The 22,277-nt window shown below is 54.5% G+C and overlaps 1 pseudogene; it reads left to right on the forward strand.

The window, feature by feature from the left end:
- Positions 1-647: 647 nt before the first annotated feature.
- On the forward strand, positions 648-21,518 carry LOC121288044 (annotated as a pseudogene).
- Positions 21,519-22,277: the final 759 nt, after the last annotated feature.

Here is a 22,277-nt window from a genome sequence, read left to right on the forward strand (position 1 = left end):
GCAGCAACAGCAGCAGCACCAGCAGCAGCAACACCAGCAGCAGAAGCAGTAGGAACTGCAGCAGCAACATCAGCAACAGCAACAACAGCAGCAGCAGCAACACCAGCAACAGCAGCAACCACAACAACATGAGCAACAGCAACAGCAGCAGCCTCAGCACCAGCTGCACCAACACCAGCACCAGCAGTAGCAGCATCACCAGCAGAAACACTAGCAGCATCAATAGCAACAGCATCAGCAACAGCAGCAGCAGCCACAGCACCAGCAATAGTAACAGCAGCAGCATGCGCAACACCAGCAGGAGCACCAGCACCAACAGCAATAGTAGCAGCAGCACCAACAGCAGTAGCATCAGCAGCAGCCACAGCACCAGCAACAGTAACAGCAGCAGCAACAGCAACGTCAGCAGCAGCACCAGCACCAACAGCACCAGCAGCATCAACACCAGCACCAGCAACGCCAGCAACAGCTACAGCAGCAGCAGCAATGGTATCTGCAACAACAGCAGCAGGAACACAGGCAGCAATGGCAGCAGTATCAGTAGTAACAGCATCAGCACTAGAAGCAGCCACAGCAACAGCAGCAGCCACAGCATCAGCAACAGCATCAACAGCAGCAGCAACAGCAGCAGCAGCCGCAGCTCCAGCAACAGTAACAGCAGCAGCATGAGCAACACCAGCAGGAGCGCCAGCACCAACAGCAACAGTAGCAGCAGCACCAACAGCAGTAGCAACAGCAGCAGCCACAGCACCAACAACACTAACGGCAGCAGCAACATCAACATCAGCAGCAGCACCAGCACCAACAGCACCAGCAGCAGCAACACCAGCACCAGCAATGCCAGCAACAGCTACAGCAGCAAGAGCAATGGTATCTGCGACAACAGCAGCAGGAACACCAGCAGCAATGGCAGCAGTATCAGTAGCAGCAGCATTAGCACCAGCAGCAGCCACAGCAACAGCAGCAGCCACAGCACCAGCAACAGCAGCAACAGCAGCAGCAACAACAGCACCAGCAACAGCAGCAACAGCAGCAGCACCACCAACACCAGCAACAACAGCAACAGCACCAGCAGCAAAACCAACAGCACCAGCAGCAGCAGAAGCAGCATCACCAGCAGCACTAAAAGCAGCAGAAGCAACAGCAGCAGCAACAGGAACAACACCAGCCACAGCAGCAGCAGCACCAGCAGCAACAACACCAGCAGTAGCAGCAGCAGCAACAGCAGAAGCAGAAGCAGCAACACCAGCAGCACTATAACAGCATCAGCAACAGTAATAGCAGCAGCAACAACACCAGCAGCAACAGCAGCAGCAATAGCAGCAGCAGCAGGAACAACACCAGCAACAGCAGCAGCAACACCAGCAGCAGCAACACCAGCAGCAGCAACAGCTGCACCACCAGCATCAGCACCAGCAGCAGCCACAGCAACAGCAGCAGCCACAGCACCAGCAACAGCAGCAGCAACAGAAGCACCAGCAACAGCAGCAACAGCAGTAGCACCACCAACATCAGCAACAACAGCAACAGCACCAGCAGCAAAACCAACAGCACCAGCAGCAGCAGAAGCAGCAAAGACAGCAGCACTATAAGCAGCAGCAGCAACAGCAGCAGCAACAGGAACAACACCAGCAACAGCAGCAGCAACACCAGCAGCAACAACACCAGCAGTAGCAACGCCAGAAACAGCAGAAGCAGAATCAGCAACACCAGCAGCGCTATAACAGCACCAGCAACAGTAATAGCAGCAGCACCAACACCAGCAGCAGCAACAGGAACAACACCAGCAACAGCAGCAGCAACACCAGCAGCAGCAACGCCAGGAGCAGCAACAGCAGCAGCAACAGCAACAGCAGCAGCAACAGCTGCAGCACCAGATGCAGCACGCTAACCAGCAGCTGGAGTAGCAGCATCACCAGCAGTAACAGCAGCAGCACCACTAACACCAGCAGCAGCACCAGCACCAACAGCAATAGTAGCAGCAGCACCAACAGCAGCAGCAACAGCAACAGCAACAGCAACACCAGCACCAGCAACAGCAGAAGCAGCAGAAGCATAAGCAGCAACACCAGTAGCACTATAGCAGCAGCAGCCACATTAATAGCAGCAGCACCAACACCAGCAGCAATAGCATTAGCAGCAGCCACAGCATGAGCAACAACAGCAACAACAGCACCAGCAGCAGGAATAACAGCACCAACACCAACAGAAGCAGCAGCAGCCACAGCACCAGCGGCAGAAACCACAGCATCAGCAGCAACAGCACCAGCAGCAACAGCACCAAAAGCCACAGCACCAGCGGCAACAGGAGCAACAGCAACAGCAACAGCAGCAGCAGCAGCAGAAACAGCAGCAGCAACAGCAGCAGCAACACCAGCACGAGCAACAGCAGAAGCAGCAGCAACAACATCAGCGACAGCAGCACCAACAGCAGCAGCAACAACACCAGCAGCAGCAACAACAGCATCATCCGCACTAGCAGCAGCAACACCAGCAGCAGCACTAGCAGCAGTCAAAGTAGCAGCACCAGCAACACCAGCAACAGCAGCTGCACCAGCAGCAGCAACACGAGCAGCAGCCACAGCAGCCGCACCAACACCAGCAGCAAATCCAGCAGCAACAACACCAGCAGCAGCCACAGTAGCAACTCCAACTCCAGCAGCAACCACACCAGCAGCAGCAGCTGCAGCAACCACAACAAAACGAGCAACAGCAACAGCAACAGCAGCAACACCAGCAGCAGCATCACCAGCAGAAACACTAGCAGCAGCAACAGCATCAGCAACACCATCAGCAGCCGCAGCACCAGCAAAAGTAGGAGCAGCTACACCACTAACAACCCCAGCAGCACCAGCACCAACAGCAACATTAGCAGCAGCACCAACAGCAGCAGCAGCAACAGCACCAGCAACAGTAACATCAGCAGCACACCAACACCAGCAGCAGCACCAGCACCAACAGCACCAGCAGCAGCAACACCAGCACCAGCAATGCCAGCAACAGCTACAGCAGCAACAGCAATGGTACCTGCAACAATAGCAGCAGGAACACCAGCAGCAATGGCAGCAGTATATGTAGCAGCAGCACGAGCACCAGCAGCAGCAACAGCAGCAGCAGCAGCTACAGCACCAGCAACAGCAGCAACAGCAGAACCAACAACAGCAGCAACAGCAGCAGCACCACCAACACCAGCAACAACAGCAACACCAGAAGCACCAGTGGCACTAAAACCAGCATTAACAGCTGCAGCAGCCACAACACCAGCAGCAACAGCACCAGCAGCCACAGCACTGGCAAGAAGAGCAGCAACGGCAACAGCATCAGAAACAGCACCAACACCAGCAACAACAGCAACAGCAGCAACACGAGCAGCTCCATCAGCACTGGTGCCAGCTGCAACAGCAGCAGCAACCACAACACCAGCAGCAACAGCAGCAGCAGCCACAGCACCAGCAGGAACAGCAGCAATAGTAACAGCAGCAGCTCCAACACCAGCAGCAGCAGTAGCAGCATCACCAGCAGTAACAGCAGCAGCACCACTAACACCAGCAGCAGCACCAACACCAAAAACAATAGTTGCAGCAGCGCCAACAGCAGCAGAAACAGCAGCAGAAATAGCAGCAGCAACAGCAGCAGCAACACCAGCAACAGCAAGAGCAGAAGCAGCAGCAACAACATCAGCGACAGCAGCACCAACAGCAGCAGCAACAACACGAGCAGCAGCAACACCAGCAGCAGCAACAGCAGCGTCAGCACTAGCACCAGCAACACCAGCAACAGCAGCTGCAACAGCAGCAGCAACACCAGCAGCAGCCACAGCAGCAGCACCAACACCAGCAGCAACACCAGCAGCAACACCAGCAGCAACAACACCAACCACAGCCACAGCAGCAGCACCAACACCAGCAGCAACACCAGCAGCAACCACACCAGTAGCAGCAACTGCAGCAACCACAGCAACAGCAGCAATAACACCAGCAGCAAACACAACAACACAAGCAACAGCAACAGCAACAGCAGCCGCACCAGCAGCAGCAGCATCACCAGCAGAAACACTAGCAGCAGCAACAGCAACAGCATCAGCAACACCAGCAGCAGCCACAGCACCAGCAACAGTAATAGCAGCTACACCACTAACACCAGCAGCAGCACCAGCACCAACAGCAACAGTAGCAGCAGCACCAACAGCACCAGCATCAGCAACACAAGCACCAGCAATGCCTGCAACAGCTACAGCAGCAATAGCAATGGTACCTGCAACAACCACAGCAGGAACACTAGCAGCAATGGCAGGAGTTCAGTAGCAGCAGCAATAGCACCAGCATCAGCAGCAGCAACAGCAGCAGCAGCAGCCACAGCACCAGCAACAGCAGCAACAGCATCAGCAACAGCAGCACCAGCACCAGCAGCATCAACAGCAGCAGCAGCAGCCACAGCACTAGCAACAGCAGCAAAACCAACAGCACCAGCAGCAGCAGAAGCAGCAACACCAGCAGCACTACAAACAGCAGCAGCAACAGCAGCAGCAACAGCAATAACAACTGCAACAGCAGCAACAACACCAGCAGCAACATCACCAGCAGCAGCAATACCAGCCACAGCCACAGCAGCAAAAGTAGCAGCAAAAGCAGCAGCAGGAACAGCAGCAGCAGGACCAGCAGCAACAGCAACCACAGGAAGAGCAGCAACAACACCAGCAGGAACAGCAGCAACAGCAGCAACAGGAAGAAAAGCAATAGCAGCAGCACCAGTACCAGCAACATTAGCAGCAGCAGCACTGGCAGCAACAGCAGAAGCAGAACTAACAGCAGCAACACAACCACAGCAACAGCAGCAAAAGCAATAGCTACAGCAGCAGCTGCCACAGCAACAACAGGACTAGCAGCAACAGCAACAGCAGGAAGAACAGCAGCAACACCAGCAGGAACAGCAGCAACATGAACAACAGTAACAGCAGCAACAGCACCAGCAGTACCCGTAACAGCAACATCAGCAGCAGCACCAGCAGCACCAGCAGCAGCAACACCAGCAGCAAGAGCAGCAGGAATGGCAGGAACAACAGCAACAGCAACAGCAGCAGCAACAGCAGCAGGAACAGCTGTGACACCAACAGCAGGAACAACAGCAGAAGCAACAAGAGCTGAAACAACTGCAGCAGCACCAGCTGCAGCAACAGAAGCACCAACAGCAACAAGAGCAGCAGCAGCAGCAACACCAGCCGCAGCAACAGCAACAAAAGCAGCAGCAACAGCAGCAGCAGCAACAGCAGCAGCAGGACCAGCTGCAACAGCAACAGCAGAAAGAGCAGCAGCAACACCAGCAGGAACATCAGCAACAACAGCAACAGGAACATCAGCAACAGCAGCAACAGCACCAGTACCAGCAACATCATCGGCAGCAGCAGCTGCACCACCAGCAGCAGCAACAGCAACAACACCAGCAGCAGCAACCCAGCAGCAACAGCAGCAGGAACGGCAGCAACAACATCAGCAGCAGCAACAACGATAGCGGCAGCAACACCAGCAACAGCAGCAACCACAACAACACGAGCAACAGCAACAGCAGCAGCAAAAGCAGCAGCACCAGCAGCAGCAGCACCAACACCAGCACAAGCAGTAGCAGCATCAACAACAGAAACACTAGCAGCATCAACAGCAGCAGCATCAGCAACACCAGCATCAGCCGCAGCACCAGCAACAGTAACAGCAGCAGCACCACTAATGCCAGCAGCACCAGCACCAACAGCAACAGTAGCAGCAGCACCAACAGCAGCAGCAACAGCAGCAGCACCAACACCAGCAACAATAACAGCAGCAGCACCACCAACGTCAGCAGCAGCACCAACACCAACAGCACCAGCAGGGGCAACACCAGCACCAGCAATGCCAGCAACAGCTACAGCAGAAACTGCAATGGTACCCGCAACAACAGCAGCAGGAGCACCAGCAGCAATGGCAGCAGTATCAGTAGCAGCAGCATCAGCACCAGCAGAAGCCAAAGCAATAGCAGCGGCACCATCACCAGCAACAGCAGCAACAGCAGCAACAGCAGCAGCAACAGCAGCACCAAAAACAGCAGCAACAGCAGCAGCAGCAACAGCGGCAGCACCACCAACACGAGCAACAACAGCAACAGCACTAGCAGCAAAACCAACAGCACCAGCAGCAGCAGAAGCAGCAACTCCAGCAGCACTATAAACAGCAGCAACAACAGCAGCAACAACAGAAGCAGCATGATCAACAACACCAGCAACAGCAGCAGCAACAACACCAGCAGCAGCAACAGCAGCAACAGCAGCAGCAGCACTGGCAGCAACAGCAGCAGCGGAACTAACAGCAGCAACACCAGCCACAGCAACATCAGCAAAAGCAGCAGCAACAGCAGCAGCAGCAACACCAGCAGGAACAGCCGCAACAGGAACAACAGCAACAGCAGCAGCAGCAGCACCAGTACCAGCAACATCAGTAGCAGCAGCACCAGCAGCAGCAACACCCGCACCAAAAGCAGCAGGAACGGCCAGAACACCAGCAGCAGCAACAACAGCAGCAGCAGCAGCACCCGCAGCAGCAGCAACAACAGCAGCAGCTACCACAACAATGCGAGCAACAGCAACAGCAGCAGCAGCCACAGCAGCAGCACCACTAACACCAGCAGCAGCAGCAGCACCACCGGCAACAGTAGCAGCAGGACCAACAGCAGCAGCAACAGCAGCAAAAGCAGCAGCTGCAGCAGCAGCAGCAACTCCAGCACCAGCAACAACAGAACCAGCAGCAACGACATCAGCAACTGCAGCAACGACAGCAGCAGCAACAACACGAGCAGCAGCAACACAAGCAGCAGAAACAACAGCAACAGCATCATTGGCACTAGCAGCAGCAACACCAGCAGCAGCACTAGCAGCAGTTAAAGCAGCAGCACCAGCAACACCAGCAACAGCAGCAGCAACAGTAGCAGCAACACCAGCAGCAGCCAGAGCAGCAGCACGAACACCAGCAGCAACACGAGCAGCAACAACACCAGAAGCAGCAGTAATAGCAGCACCCACAGCAGCAGCAACAGCACCAGCAACAGTAACAGCAGCAGAACCACCACCATTAGCAGCAGCACCAGCACCAACAGCAGCAACAGTAACAGCAGCAGCAACAGCACCAGCAACAACAGCAGCAGCAGGACCAGCAGCAACAGCAACAGCAGGAAGAGCAGCAGCAACACCAGCAGGAACAGCAACAACACGAACAGCAACAACAGCAGCAGCAGCACCAGTACCAGCAACATCAGCAGCAGCAGAAGCAGCAAAACCAGCAGCACTATAAACAGCAGCAACAACAGCAGCAGCAACAGCAACAATACCAGCAACAGCAGCAGCAACACCAGCAGCAATAACACCAGTAGCAGCAACAGCAGCAACAGCAGCAGCAGCACTGGCAAAAACAGCAATAGTGCAACTAACAGCAGCAACAACAGCCACAGCAACAGCAGCAAAAGCAGCAGCAACAGCAGCAGCAGGAAAAGCAGCAGCAGGAACAGCAGCAACAGCAACAGCAGGAAGAGCAGCAGCAGCAACACCAGCAGGAACAGCAGCAACAACAGCAACAGTAACAGCAGCAACAGTAGCAGTACCAGTACCAGCAAAATCAGCAGCAGCAGCAGCAGCAGCACTGGCAGCAACAGCAGCAGAGGAACTAACAGCAAAAACACAAGCCAGAGCAAGAGCAGCTAAAGCAGCAGCAATAGCAGCAGCAGGAACAGCAGCAGCAGCAACAAGAACATAAACAACTGCAGCAGCAGCAGCAGCAGCAGCAACAAGAAGAGCCGCGCCAGCAGCAGCAACACCAGCAGCAACAGCAGCAGGACCAGCAGCAACACCAGCCACAGCAACAGCAGCAAAAGCAGCAGCAACAGCAGCAGCACCAGCAGCAGCAACACCAGCAACAACAGCAGCAGGTACGGCAGCAACAACATCAGCAACAGTAACAACGGCAGCAGCAAAAACACCAGCAACAGCAGCAACCACAACAACACAAGCAACAGAAACAGCAGCAGCAACAGCAGCAGCACCAGCAGCAGCAGCACCAACACCAGCACAAGCAGTAGCAGCATCACCAGCAGAAACACTAGCAGCATCAACAGCAACAGCATCAGCAACACCAGCAGCAGCCGCAGCACCAGCAACAGTAACAGCAGCAGCATCACTAACACCAGCAGCAGCACCAGCAACAACAGCAACAGTAGCAGCAGCCCAAACAGCAGCAGCAACAGCACCAGCCACAGCACCAGCAACAGTAACAGCAGCAGCACCACCACTGTCAGCAGCAGCACCAGCTGCAGCAATAGCACACCAGCAATGCCACCAACAGCAGAAGCAGCACCAGCACTGTTACCTGCAACAGCAGCAGCAGGAACACCAGTAGCATTGGCAGCAGTATCAGTCGCAGCAGCACCAGCATGAGCAGCAGCAACAGTAACAGCAGCAGCCCCAGCAGCAATACCAGCAGCAACAGCAACAACAGGAAGAGCAGCAGCAACACCAGCAGGAACAGCAGCAACACCAGCAACAGGAAGAGCAGCAACAGCAGCAGCACCAGTACCAGCAACATTAGCAGCAGCAGCAGCAGCAGCACGGGCAGCAACAACAGCAGTGGAACTAACAGCAGCAACACCAGCCATAGCAACAGCAGCAAAAGCAGCAGCAACAGCAGCAGCAGCAACAGCATAAGCAACACCAGCAGTAGCTGCAGCTCCAGCACCACTAACACCAGCAGCAGCAACAGCACCAACAGCAACAGTAGCAGCAGCACAAACATCAGCAGCAGCAACTGCAGCAGACGCAGCAGCAGCAACACCAGCAGCAACACCAGCACCAGCAACAGCAGAAGCAGCAGCAACAACATCAGCAACAGCAGCACCAACAGCAGCAGCAACAACACAAGCAACAGCAACTCCAAAAGCAACAACAGCAACAGCAGCATCAGCACTGGCAGCAGCAACACGAGCAGCAGCACTAGGAGCAGTCAAAGCAGCAGCACCAGCAACACCAGCAACAGCAGCAGCAACAGCAGCAGCAGCAACAGCATCAGCAACACCAGCAATGGCAGCAGTATCAGTAGCAGCAGCATCAGCACCAGCAGCAGCAATAGCAGCAGCAGCCACAGCACCAGCAACAGCAGCAGCAACAGCAGCTCCAGCAACAGCAGCAACAGCTGCAGCACCACCAACACCAGCAACAACAGCAACAACACCAGCAGCAAAACCAACAGCACCAGCAGAAGCAGCAACACCAGCAGCAATATAAACAGCAGCAACAACAGCAGCAGCAATAGCAACAACACCAGCAACAGCGGCCGCAACACCAGCAGCAACAACACCAGCAGCAGCTACAGCAGCAAAAGCAGCAGCAGCACTGGCAAAAACAGCAACTGCAGAACTATCAGCAAAAAACACCAGCCACAGCAATGGCAGCAAAAGCAGCAGCAACAGCAACAGCAGGAGCAGCAGCAGAAGGAGCAGCAGCAACAGCAACAACCAGAAGAGCAGCAGCAACACCAGCAGGAACAGCAGCAACACCAGCAACAGGAACAGCAGCAACAGCAGCAGCACCAGTACCAGCAACGTCAGCAGCAGCAGCAGTAGCTTTGGCAGCAACAAGAGCAGTGGAACTAACAGCAGCAACACCAGCCACAGCAACAACAGCAAAAGCAGCAGCAACAGCAACAGCAGGACCAGCAGCAACAGCAACAGCAGGAAGAGCAGCAGCAACACCAGCAGGCACAGCAGCAACAGCAGCAACAATAACAGAAGCAGCAGCACCAGTACCTTCAACATCAGCAGAAGCAGCAGCAGCAGCACCAGCAGCAGCAACAGCAGCAGCACCAGCAGCAGCAACACAAGCAGCAGGAATGGCAGGAACACCAGCAGCAGCAACACCAGGAACAGCAGCAACAACAGCAGCAGCAACCACTACAACACGAGCAACAGCAACAGCAGCAGCAGCAGCATCAACACCAGCACCAGCAGTAGCAACGTCACCAGCGGAATCACTAGCAGCAGCAACAGCAACAGCAACAATATCAGCAACACCAGCATCAGCAAGAACATCAGCAGCAAGAGCAACAAGAGCAGCAGCATCACCTGCAGCAGTGGAAACAGCAGGAGCAACAGGAGCAGCACCACCAGCAGCAGCAACAGCAACAGCACCACCAGCAGCAAACCCAGCAGCAACTGCAGCAGTAACAGCTGTATCATCAGCAGCAGGAATAACAACAGCAGCAATAAGAGCATAAACAAGTGCAGCAGCACCAGCAGCAGCAACAGCAGCATCAACAGCAACAAGAAGAGCAGCGCCAGCAGCAGCAACACCAGCAGCAACAGCAGCAGGACCAGCAGCAACACCAGCCAGAGCAACAGCAGCAAAAGCAGCAGCAACAGCAGCAGCACCAGCAGCAGCAACACCAGCAACAACAGCAGCAGGTACAGCAGCAACAACATCAGCAACATTAACAAGGGCAGCAGCAGCAACACCAGCAACAACAGCAACAACAACAACACAAGCAAAAGAAACAGCAGCAGCAAAAGCAGCAGCACCAGCAGCAGCAGCACCAACAACAGCACCAGCATTAGCATGACCAGCAGAAACACTAGCAGCATCAACAGCAACAGCATCAGCAACACCAGCAGAAGACGCAGCACCAGCAACAGTAACATCAGCAGCACCACTAACACCAGCAGCAGCACCAGCATCAACAGTAACAGTAGCAACAGCACAAACAGCAGCAGCAACAGCACCAGCTACAGCACAAGCAACAGTAACAGCAGCAGCAACACCACTGTCAGCAGCAGCATCAGATCCAACAGCACCAGCAGCAGCAATACCAGCACCAGCAATGCCACCAACAGCTGAGCAGCACCAGCACTGTTACCTGCAACAACAGCAGCAGGAACACCATCAGCAGTGGCAGCAGTATCAGTAGCAGCAGCACCAGCACGAGCAGCAGCAACAGTAACAGCAGCAGCCCCAGCACCAGCAACAACAGCAGCAGCAGGACCAGCAGCAACAGCAACAGAAGGAAGAGCAGCAGCAACACCAGCAGGAACAGCAGCAACAGGAACAGCATCAACAGCAGCAGCAGCACCAGTATGAGCAACGTCAGCAGCAGCAGCAGCAACACCAGCAGCGAAAGCTGCAGCACCAGCAGCAGCAACAGCAGCAGCACCGGCAGCAGCAGAAGCAGCAACAACATCAGCAACATTAACAACGGCAGCAGCAGCAACACCAGCAACAACAGCAACAACAACAACACAAGCAAAAGAAACAGCAGCAACAAAAGCAGCAGCAACAGCAGCAGCAAGAACAGCACCACCAACACCAGCAGCAGCACCAGCACCAACAGCACCAGCAGCAGCAACACCAGCACCAGCAATGCCAGCAACAGCTACAGCAGCAACAGCAATGGTACCTGCAACACCAGCAGCAATGGCAGCAGTATCAGTAGCAACAGCACCAGCAGCAGCAACAGCAGCAGCAGCAGCCACAGCAGCAGCAAAGGCAGCAGCAGCAGCAGCAGCAACAGCAGCACCAGCAACAGCAGCAACAGCTGCAGCACCACCAACACCAGCAACAACAGCAACAGCACCAGCAGCAAAACCAACAGCACCAGCAGAAGCAGCAACACCAGCAGCATTATAAACAGCAGCAACAGCAGCAGCAGCAGTAGCAACAACACCAGCACCACGTCCGCAACACCAGCAGCAACAACACCAGCAACAGCTACAGCAGCAAAAGCAGCAGCAGACTGGCAAAAACAGTAACTGCAGAGCTATCAGCAAAAACACCAGCCACAGCAACAGCAGCAAAAGCAACAGCAACAGCAGCAGCAAGAGCAGCAGCAGAAGGAGCAGTAGCAACAGCAACAACCGGAAGAGCAACAGCAACACCAGGAGGAACAGCAGCAACACCAGCAACAGGAACAGCAGCAACAGCAGCAGCACCAGTACCAGCAACCTTCGCAACAGCAGCAGAAGCACTGGCAGCAACAACAGCAGCGGAACTAACAACAGCAACACCAGCCACAGCAACAACAGCAAAAGCAGCAGCACCAGCAGCAGCAGAAGCAGCAACAACAGCAGCACTATAAACAGCAGCAACAACAGCAGCAGCAACAGCAACAAAACCAGCAGCAGCAACAGCCGCAACAGCAGCAGCAGCACTGGCAAAAACAGCAACAGCGGAACTAACAGAAGCAACAACAGCCACAATAACAGCAGCAAAAGCAGCAGCAACAGCAGCAGCAGGAAAAGCAGCAGCAGGACCAGCCGCAACAGCAACAACAGGAAGAGCAGCAGCAACACCAGAAGGAACAGCAGCAACAGCAGCAACAACAACAGAAGCAGCAGCACCAGTACCCACAACATAAGCAGAAGCAGCAGCAGCAGAAGCAGCAGGAACGGCAGGAACACCAGCAGCAGCAACATGAGCAACAGCAGCAACAACAGCAGCAGCAACCACAACAACACGAGCAACAGCAACAGAAGCAGCAACAGCAGCAATAGCAGCAGCACCACCATCACTAGCAACAACAGCAACGGAACCAGCAGCAGAGCCAACAGCGCTAGCAGCAGCAGAAGCAGCAACACCACCATCACCAGCAACAGCAACACTAGCAGCAACACCAGCAGCAGCACTAGCAGCATCCAAAGCAGCAGTAACAGTAGTAGCAGCACCAACACCAGAATCAACTGTAACAGCATCAGCAACAAGAGCAGCAGCACCAACAGCAGCAGAAGCAGCAACAACAGCAACACCAGCAACATCAGCAGCAACACCAGCAGCAGCCACTGTAGCAGTAACAAAACCAGCAGCAACACCAGCAGCAACCACACCAGCAGCAGCAACAGCAGCAACCAAAGCAACCACAGCAACAACAGCAGCAGCAACCACAACAACATGAGCAACAGCAACAGACGCCACAACAGCACCAGCAGCACCAGCAGCATCACTAGCAGAAACTCTAATCACCAGCAACAGTAATAGCAGCTACACCACTAACACCAGCAGCAGCACCAGCAAAACAGCAACAGTAGAATCAGCATCACCAACACCAGCAGCAGCACCAGCACCAGCACCAACAGCACCAGCAGCAGCAACACCAGCACCAGCAATGCCAGCAACAGCTACAGCAGCAACAGCAAAGATACCTGCAACACCAGCAGCAATGGCAGCAGTATCAGTAGCAGCAGCAATAGCAGCAGCAACAGCAGTACCAGCAACAGCAGCATCAGCTGCAGCACCACCAACACCAGCAACAACAGCAACAGCACCAGCAGCAAAACCAACAGCACCAGCAGAAGCAGCAACACCAGCAGCACTATAAACAGCAGCAACAACAGCAGCAGCAGAAGCAGCAACACCACCATCACCAGCAACAGCAACACTAGCAGCAACACCAGCAGCAGCACTAGCAGCATCCAAAGCAGCAGCAAAAGTAGTAGCAGCACCAACACCAGAATCAACTGTAACAGCAACAGCCACAAGAGCAGCAGCACCAACAGCAGCAGAAGCAGCAACAACAGCAACACCAGCAACATCAGCAACAGCAGCAGCAACGCCAGCAGCAGCCACTGTAGCAGTAACAACACCAGCAGCAACACCAGCAGCAACCACACCAGCAGCAGCAAGAGCAGCAACAGCAGCAGCAACAGCAGCACCAGCAACAGCAGCAAAAGCTGCAGCACCACCAACACCAGCAACAACAGCAACAGCACCAGCAGCAAAACCAACAGCACCAGCAGAAGCAGCAACAACAGCAGCACTATAAACAGCAGCAAAAACAGCAGCAGCAATAGCAACAACACCAGCAACAGCGGCCCCAACACCAGCAGCAACAACACCAGCAACAGCAACAGCAGCAAAAGCAACAGCAGCAGCAGGAGCAGCAGCAGAAGGAGCAACATCAACAGCAACAACCGGAAGAGCAGCTGCAACACCAGCAGGAACAGCAGCAACACCAGCAACAGGAACAGCAGCAACAGCAGCAGCACCAGTACCAGCAACTTTCGCAGCAACAGCCACAGCACTGGCAGCAACAACAGCAGCGGAAATAACAGCAGCAACACCAGCCACAGCAACAACAGCAAAAGCAGCAGCAACAGCAGCAGCAGCAACAACAACAGCAGGACCAGCAGCAACAGCAACAGCAGGAAGAGCAGCAGCAACACCAGCAGGCACAGCAGCAACAGCAACAAACACAACAGAAGCAGTAGCAGCAGTACCCACAACATCAGCAGAAGTAGCAGCAGCAGAAGCAGCAGCAGCAACAGCAGCAGGACGAGCAGCAGCAACACCAGCGGCAGGAAAGGCAGGAACACCAGCAGCAGCAACACCTACAACAGCAGCAACAACAGAAGCAGCAACCACAACAACACGAGCAACAGCAACAGAAGCAACAACAGCAGCAACAGCAGCAGCAGCAGCACCAACACAGGCGCCAGCAGCAGCAACACCAGCAGCAACAGCAGCAGGACTAGCAGCAACACCAGCCACAGCAACACTAGCAAAATCAGCAGCAACAGCAGCTGCACCAGCAACAGCAACACCAGCAACAACAGCAGCAGACAGGGCAGCAACAACATCTGCAACAGTAACAACGGCAGCAGCAGCAACACCAGCAACAGCAGCAACAACAGCAACACAAGCAACAGAAACAGCAGTAGCAAAAGCAGCAGCACCAGCAGCTGCAGCACCAACACCAGCACAAGCAGCAGCATCACCAGCAGAAACACTAGCAGCATCAACAGCAACAACATCAGCAACACCAGCAGCAGCCGCAGCACCAGCAACAGTAACGGCAGCAGCACCACTACACCAGCAGCAGCACCAGCACAAACAGCAACAGTAGCAGCAGCACAAACAGCAGCAACAGCACCAGCCACAGCACCAGCAACAGTAACAGCAGCAGCACCACCACTGTCAGCAGCAGCACCACCACTGTCAGCAGCAGCACCAGCACCAACAGCACCAGCAGCAGCAATACCAGCAACAGCAATACCACCAACAGCTGCAGTAGCACCAGCACTGCTACCTACAACAGCAGCAGCAGGAACACCAGTAGCATTGGCAGCAGTATCAGTAGCAGCAGCACCAGCACGAGTAGCAGCAAGAGTAACAGCAGCAGCCAGAGCATCAGCAACAACAGCAGCAGCAGGACCAGCAGCAACAGGAACAGAAGGAAGAGCAGCAGCAACTCCAGCAGGAACAGCAGCAACAGGAACAGCATCAACAGCAGCAGCAGCACCAGTACGAGCAACATCAGCAGCAGCAGCAGCAACAGCAGCAGCAAAAGCTGCAGCACCAGCAGCAGCAACACCAGCAGCAACCACAACAACACGAACAGCATCAGCAACAGCAGCAGCAGGATCAGAAACAACAGCAGCACTATAAACAGCAGCAACAACAGCAGCAGCAACAGCAACAAAACCAGCAGCAGCAACAGCCGCAACAGCAGCAGCAGCACTGGTAAAAACAGCAACAGCGGAACTAACAGCAGCAACAACAGCCACAACAACAACAACAAAAGCAGCAGCAACAGCAGCAGCAGCAACAGCAGCAGCAGGACTAGCAGCAACAGCAACAACAAGATGAGCAGCAGCAACACCAGCAGGAACAGCAGCAACACCAGCAACAGGAACAGCAGCAACAGCAGCAGTACCAGTACCAGTAACATCAGCAGCAGCAGCAGCAGCAACAACAGCAGTGGAACTAACAGCAAAAACACAAGCCAGAGCAACAGCAGCTAAAACAGCAGCAATAGCAGCAACATGAACAGCAGCAGCAGGACCAGCAGCAACAGCAACAACAGGAAGAGCAGCAGCAACACCAGCAGGCACAGCATCAACACCAGCAACAGGAACAGCAGCAACAGCAGCAGCACCAGTACCAGCAAAATCAGCAGCAGCAGCAGCACTGGCAGCAGCAACAACAGTAGAACTAACAGCAGCAACACCAGCCACAGCAACAGCAGCAAAAGCAGCAGCAACAGCAGCAGCAGCAACAGCAACAGTAGCAGCAGCACAAACAGCACCAGCAACTGCAGCAGACGTAGCAGCAGTAACACCAGCAGCAACACCAGCACCAGCAACAGCAGAAGCAGCAGCAACAAGATCAAAAACAGCAGCACCAACAGCAGCAGCAACAACACAAGCAATAGCAACTCCAGCAGCAACAACAACAGCAACAGCAGCATCAGCACTGGCAGCAGCAACAGCAACAGCAGCAGTAGCTGCAGTCAAAGCGTCAGCACCAGAAACACCAGCAACAGCAGCTGCAACAGCAGCAGCAGTAACACCAGCAGCAACCACACCAGCAGCATCAACAGCAGCAACAACAGCAGCAGAATCCACAACAACACGAGCAACAGCAACAGCAACAGCAGCAGCACCAGCAGCAGCAGCATCACCAGCAGAAACACTAGCAGCAGCAACAGGAACAGCATCAGCAACACCAGCTTCAGCTGCAGCACCAGCAACAGTAACAGCAGCAGCACCACTAACACCAGCAGCAGCACCAGCACCAACAGCAACAGTAGCAGCAACACGAACAGCAGCAGCAGCAGCAGCCACAACACCAGCAACAGTAACAGCAGCAGCACCACCAACACTAGCAGTAGCTCCAGCACCAACAGCACCAGCAGCAACAACAACAGCACCAGCAGTGCCAGCAACAGCTACAGCAGCAACAGCAATGGTACCTGCAACACCATCAGCAATGGCAGCAGTATCAGTAGCAGCAGCACCAGCACCAGCAGCAGCAACAGCAGCAGCCACAGCACAAGCAACAGCAGCAGCCACATCACCAGCAACATCAGCAACAGCAGCAGCAACAGCAGCACCAGCAACAGCAGCAACAGCAACAGCAGGAAGAGTAGCAGAAACACCAGCAGGAACAGCAACAACAGCAACAGCAACAATAGCAGCAGCAGCACCAGTACCAGCACCATCAGCAGCAGCAGCAGCAGCAGCATCAGCAGCAGCAAAAGCAGCAGCACCAGCAGCAGCACAGCAGCAGCAACAATGGCTGCAGCAGAAAAATCAGCAACAGCAGCCACAACAGCAGCAGCAACCACAACGACACGAACAGCAGCAGCACCAGCAGCAGCAGAAGCAGCAGCACCAGCAGCACTATAAACAACACCAGCAACAGCAGCAGCAACACCCACAGCAACAACACCAGCAGCAGCAGTAGCAGAAACAGCAGCAGCAGCACTGGCAAAAACAGCAACAATGGAACTAACAGCAGCAACAACAGCCACCGCAACAGCAGCAAAATCAGCAGCAACAGTAGCAGCAGGACCAGCAGCAAAAACAACAAGAGGATGAGCAGGAGCAACACCAGCAGGAACAGCAGCAACACCAGCAACAGGAACAGCAGCAACAGCAGCAGTACCACTACCAGCAACATCAGCAGCAGCAGCAGCACTGGCAGCAACAACAGCAGCGGAACTAACAGCAAAAACACAAGCCAGAGCAACAGCAGCTAAAGAAGCAGCAATAGCAGCAGCAGGAACAGCAGCAGCCAGACCAGCAGCAACAGCAACAACAGGAAGAGCAGCAGCAACACAAGCAACAGAAACAGCAGGAAGAGCAGCAGCACCAGTACCAGCAACATCAGCAGCAGCAGCATCAGCACTTGCAGCAAAGCAGCAATCGAACTAAAAGCAGCAACACCAGCCACAGCAACAGCAGCAAAAGCAGCAGCAACAGCTGCAGCAGCAGCAGCAACGGCTTCAGCAACACCAGCAGCAGCCGCAGCACTAGCAACAGTAACAGCAGCAGCACCACTAACACCAGCAGCAGCACCAGCACCAACAGCAACAGTAGCAGCAGCACAAACAGCGGCAGCAACTGCAGCAGCAACATCAGCACCAGTAACAGCAGAAGCAGCGGCAACAGCATCAGCAACAGCAGCTGCAACAGCAGCAGCAACACCAGCAGCCACAGCAGCAACAGCAGGAGCAGAACTGGCAAAAACAGCAACTGTGGAAGTAACAGCAAAAACACCAGCAACAGCAAGATCAGCAAAAGCAGCAGCAACAGTAGCAGCAGGAGCAGCAGCAGAAGGAACAGCAGCAACAGCAACAAGAGGAAGAGCAGCAGAAACACCAGCATGATCAGCAGCAACACCAGCAACAGGAACAGCAGCAACAGCAGCAGCACCAGTACCAGCAACATTAGCAGCAGCAGCAGCAGCACTGGCAGCAACAACAGCAGTGGAACTAACAGCAGCAACACCAGCCACAGCAACAGCAGCAAAAGCAGCAGCAACAGCAGCAGCAACACCAGCAGCAACCACACCAGCAGCAGCAAAAGCAGCAACCAAAGCAACAGCAGCAACAACAGCAGCAGCAACAACAACAACATGAGCAACAGCAACAGCAGCCACAACAGCAGCAGCACCAGCAGCAGCATCACTAGCAGAAACACTAATCACCAGCAACAGTAATAGCAGCTACACCACTAACACCAGCAGCACCAGCAAAACAGCAACAGTAGAAGCAGCACCACAAACACCAGCAGCAGCACCAGCACCAACAGCACCAGCAGCAGCAACACCAGCACCAGCAATGCCAGCAACAGCTACAGCAGCAACAGCAAAGATAGCTGCAACACCAGAAGCAATGGCAGCAGTATCATTAGCAGCAGCACGTGCACCAGCAGCAGCAACAGCAGCAGCAGCAGCCACAGCACCAGCAACAGCAGCAGCAACAGCAACACCAGCAACAGCAGCACCAGCTGCAGCACCACCAACACCAGCAACAACAGCAACAGCACCAGCAGCAAAACCAACAGCACCAGCAGAAGCAGCAACACCAGCAGCACTATAAACAGCAGAAGCAAAAGCAGCAGGAATAGCAACAACACCAGCAACAGCGGCTGCCACACCAGCAGCAACAACACCAGCAGCAGCTACAGCAGCAAAAACAGCAGTAGCACTGGCAAAAACAGCAACTGCAGAACTAACAGCAAAACCACCAGCCACAGCAACACCAGCAGGAAAAGTAGCAACACCAGCAACAGGAACAGCAGCAAAAGCAGCAGCACCATTACCAGCAACTTTCGCAGGAGCAGCAGCAGCACTGGCAGCAACAACAGCAGTGGAACTAACAACAGCAACACCAGCCACAGCAACAACAGCAAAAGCAGCAGCAACAGCAGCAGCAGGAACAGCAGCATCAGGTCCAGCAGCAACAGCAACAGCAGGAAGAGCAGCAGCAACACCAGCAGGCACAGTAGCAACAGCAGCAACAGCAACACCAGCAGCAGTACCAGTTCTCAAAACATCAGCAGAAGCAGCAGCAGCAGACGCAGCAGCAGCAACAGCAGCAGCACCAGCAGCAGCAACACCAGCGGCATCAAAAGCAGGAACGGCAGGAACACCAGCAGCAGCAACACCAGCAACAACAGCAACAGCAACCACAACAACACGAGCAACAGCAGCAGCAGCAGCAACAGCAGCAACAGCAGCAGTAGCAGCACCAACACCAGCACCAGCAGTAGCAGCGTCACCAGCAGAATCACTAGCAGCAGCAACAGCAACAGCAACAGCATCAGCATCACCAGCAGCAGCAACAACATCAGCAGCAACAGCAACAAGAGCAGCAGCAGCATCACCAGCAGCAGTGGAAACAGCAGGAACAAAAGAAGCAGCACCACCGGCAACAGCAAACCCAGCAGCAACTGCAGCAGGAACAGTTGCATCATCAGCACAGGAACAGCAACAGCAGCAACAAGAGCATAAACAACAGCAGCAGCACCAGCAGCAGCAACAGCAGCATCAACAGCAACACGAGGAGCAGCACCAGCAGCAGCAACACCAGCAGCAACAGCAGCAGGACCAGAAGCAACACCAGCCACAGCAACAGCAACAAAAGCAGCAGCAACAGCTGCAGCACCAGCAGCAGCAACACCAGCCACAACACCAGCAGGTACGGCAGCAACAACATCAGCAACAGTAACAACGGCAGCAGCAGCAACACCATCAACAGCAGCAAAAGCAGCAGCAACAGCAGCAGCAGGAACAGTATCAGCAGGACCAGGAGCAACAGCAACAGCAGGAAGAACAGCAGCAGCAACACTGGCAGGAAAGCAACAACACCAGCAACAGTAACAGCAGCAACAGCAGCAGTACCAGTACCAGCAACATCAGCAGCAGCAGCAGCAGCAGCACTGGCAGCAACAGTAGCAGCGGACCTAACAGCAAAAACACAAGCCAGAGCAACTGCAGCTAAAGCAGCAGCAATAGCAGCAGCAGGACCAGCAGCAACAGCAACAACAGGAGGAGCAGCAGCAACACAAGCAGGAACAGCAGAAACACCAGCAACAGGAACAGCAGCAACAGCAGCAGCACCAGTACCAGCAACATGAGCAGCAGCAGCAGCACTGGCAGCAACAACAGCAGTAGAACTAACAGCAGCAACACCAGCCACAGCAACAGCAGCAAAAGCAGCAGCAACAGCAGCAGCAGCATCAGCATCAGCAACACCAGCAGTAGCTGCAGCTCCAGCAGTAGTAACAGCAGCAGCACCAGTAACACCAGCAGCAGCACCAGCACCAACAGCAACAGTAGCAGCAGCACAAACAGCACCAGCAACTGCAGCAGATGCAGCAACAGCAACACCAGCAGCAACACCAGCACCAGCAACAGCAGAAGCAGCAGCAACAACATCAGCAACAGCAGCACCAAGAGCAGCAGTAAAAACACAAGCAACAGCAACTTCAGCAGCAACAACTACAGCAACAGCAGTATCAGCACTGGCAGCAGCAACATCAGCAGCAGCACTAGCAGCAGTCAAAGCAGCAGCACCAGCAACACCAGCAACAGCAGCTGCAACAGCAGCAGTAACACCAGCAGTAACCACACCAGCAGCAGCAACAGCAGCAACCAAAGCAACAGCAGCAACAACAGCAGCAGCAACCACAAGAATACGAGCAGCAGCAACAGCAACAGTAGCAGCAACACTAACAGCAGTAGCAACAGCAGCCATAACACCAGCAACAGTAACAGCAGCAGCACCACTAACTCCAGCAGCTGCTCCAGCACCAACAGCACCAGCAGCAGCAACACCAGCCCCCACAATGCCAGCAACAGCTACAGCAGCAACAGCAATTTTACTTGCAACACCAGCAGCAATGGCAGCAGTATCGGTAGCAGCAGCACCAGCACCAGCAGCAGCAACAGCAGCAGCCACAGCACCAGCAACAGCAGCAACAGCAGCAGCAACAGCAACACCAGTAACAGCAGCAACAGCAGCAGCACCACCATCACCAGCAACAACAGCAACGGCACCAGCAGCAAAGCCAACAGCACTAGCAACAGCAGAAGCAGCAACACCACCATCACCAGCAACAGCAACACTAGCAGCAACACCAGCAGCAACCACAACAACATGAGCAACAGCAACAGCAGCCACAACAGCAGCAGCACCAGCAGCAGCATCACTAGCATAAACACTAATCTCCAGCAACAGTAATAGCAGCTACACCACTAACACCAGCAGCAGCACCAGCAAAACAGCATCAGTAGAAGCAGCACCACCAACACCAGCAGCAGCACCAGCACAAACAGCACCAGCAGAAGCAACACCATAACCAGCAATGCCAGCAACAGCTACAGCAGCAACTGCAATGGTACCTGCAACACCAGCAGCAATGGCAGCAGTATCAGTAGCAGCAGCACGTGCACCAGCAGCAGCAATGGCAGCAGCCACAGCCACAGCACCAGCAAAAGCAGCAACAGCAGCAGCAACAGCAGCAGCAACAGCAGCACCAGCAACAGCAGCAACAGTTGCAGCACTACCAACACCAGCAACAGCAGCAACAGCACAGCAGCAAAACCAAAAGCACCAGCAGAAGCAGCGACACCAGCAGCAATATAAACAGCAGCAACAACAGCAGCAGCAATAGCAACAACACCAGCAACAGTGACCGCAACACCAGCAGCAACAACACCAACAGCAGCAGCAGCACTAGCAGCAACAACAGCAGCGGAACTAACAGCAGCAACACCAGCCACAGCAACAACATCAAAAGCAGCAGCAACAGCAGCAGCAGCATCAGCAACAGCAGGACCAACAGCAAGAGCAACAGCAGGAAGAACAGCAGCAACACCAGCAGGCAAAGCAGCAACAGCAGCAACAACAACAGAAGCAGCAGCACCAGTACCCACAACATCAGCAGAAGCAGCAGCAGCAGAAGCAGCAGCAGCAACAGCAGCAGCACCAGCAACAGCA

The sequence above is a fragment of the Carcharodon carcharias genome, chromosome 2 (genome assembly GCF_017639515.1).
Source record: "Carcharodon carcharias isolate sCarCar2 chromosome 2, sCarCar2.pri, whole genome shotgun sequence".
In the NCBI taxonomy this organism is placed as follows: Eukaryota; Metazoa; Chordata; class Chondrichthyes; order Lamniformes; family Lamnidae; genus Carcharodon; species Carcharodon carcharias.